The sequence below is a fragment of the Limulus polyphemus genome, unplaced genomic scaffold, assembly GCF_000517525.1.
Source record: "Limulus polyphemus unplaced genomic scaffold, Limulus_polyphemus-2.1.2 Scaffold25, whole genome shotgun sequence".
NCBI classification, from domain to species: Eukaryota; Metazoa; Arthropoda; class Merostomata; order Xiphosura; family Limulidae; genus Limulus; species Limulus polyphemus.
Genome location: NW_013665635.1, coordinates 869,122 through 870,777, shown reverse-complemented (window position 1 = coordinate 870,777; position 1,656 = coordinate 869,122). Strand labels below are relative to the sequence as shown.

The 1,656-nt window shown below is 28.4% G+C and overlaps 1 protein-coding gene across 1 annotated transcript in view; it reads left to right on the top strand.

The window, feature by feature from the left end:
• Positions 1-1,656, top strand: part of LOC106459004 (dystrophin-like) — a 271,702-nt gene that overhangs the window by 245,589 nt on the left and 24,457 nt on the right. The window lies entirely within an intron of this gene.

Genomic DNA, 1,656 nt, shown 5'->3' with positions numbered 1-1,656 from the left:
CTTTATAATATACTTCTTATCTAAAAAATTACACATACATTAAAAATAGTTCCTGATAATATTTTCAACAATTTTTCAGTTACATCTAATTTTTGGAAAGTTACTCAATTCTTTTAGTATAGATTTAGGTAGTGTTTTGGACAGTTAGTGGTATCTGCTTATCGATCAACTGACAGACCATTAATCAGTAACATTCAGTTGATTTATTAGTACCGTATTTCTAAAACCATATCATATGTACAAACAAAAATGAAAGTTTGGAAGTGGATACTGCCATGCATTTGCCTTCTCTGTAGTCAGCAGTTCTAAGTTAATGACAGTGGCAGATTGTCCTAGTAGCTTTGCCATAACAAACAAATGAGTTTCGTGACAATATTTTGATTACTTGAAATAATTGGAAACCTTAATTTTGAAAACATTTCAGCTTCTGTGCAGCGTAAAGACCAAAACATTATCAAAAGAAAAGTAGTTTCCTATCCATAGCAAGTTCATAAGATCACCTAATTCTAAAGTTCCTCTTATGACCAAATAATGATTTTATTGTTTTAAATTTATATTAATGTTTTTGAGATTAATTTACCCAAGTAATCGAGGTTTATTCCATAATTTTATAATGGTAATAATATGCTGTATAGAAACATTAAAGTAGTCTGTTTTTTAAAATATTAAAAACATTAGAAGCATTGTTTTTATATTTTGTACCATAGGGCTGAGTTCTGTAATCAAACTTAAAATATGGCTAAATCAAACTGATATATCTGTCACACATCCATTTGTTGCAACAAAACACTAACTGTAGAAGGTAGAAGATACTTCAATAGCTATGATTTGTGTTTTATTCTTGTAATTGTAAAAATCAAAATACTTGTATACTCCCTAAGCTGTTTTTTCCCTTTAATATCATTTCATTATCTATATAACTCACCAAATACAAATGCCAGGATTTGTGTATGATTTTCAGATGTTACCAGATTGTGGTATTGATCTTGGAGGTTAAATATCTCACGGGCAAATATTCAAAAAAATGTTTTAGTATTGAGATTGTTTTATTGTTTACATCCTTGCCTAATTGGTTTTTAGATATTGTTATAACAAATATTCTTTGAGTATAAGGTTAGTCACTTTATGTTTGGTACATTTAGCTAACTTATCTTGAATAACTGTAATATGATTGCATCACTTCTTGATCTGAAACCTAAATTTAAACACCTTCTTGTTTAACATATCAGAACACTGCTTAGTTTGAACATTGTTTAACAAATAGGAACATTGCTTAGTTTTAACAGATAGGAACACTACTTATATGAATGTTTTTTGACAGATAGAAACACTGCTTAGTTTGAATGTTGTCTAACAAATAGGAATATTGCTTAGTTTTAACAGATAGGAACACTACTTAGTTTGAATGTTGTTTAACAAATAGGAATATTGCTTAGTTTTAACAGATAGAAACACTACTTAGTTTGTTTTTTAACAGATAGGAACACTACTTTGAATGTTTTTAATAGATAGGAACACTACTCAGTTTGAATGTTTTTAACAGATAGGAACACTACTTAGTTTGAATGTTTTTAATAGATAGGAACACTACTCAGTTTGAATGTTTTTAACAGATAGGAACACTACTTAGTTTGAATGTTTTTAATAGATAGGAAC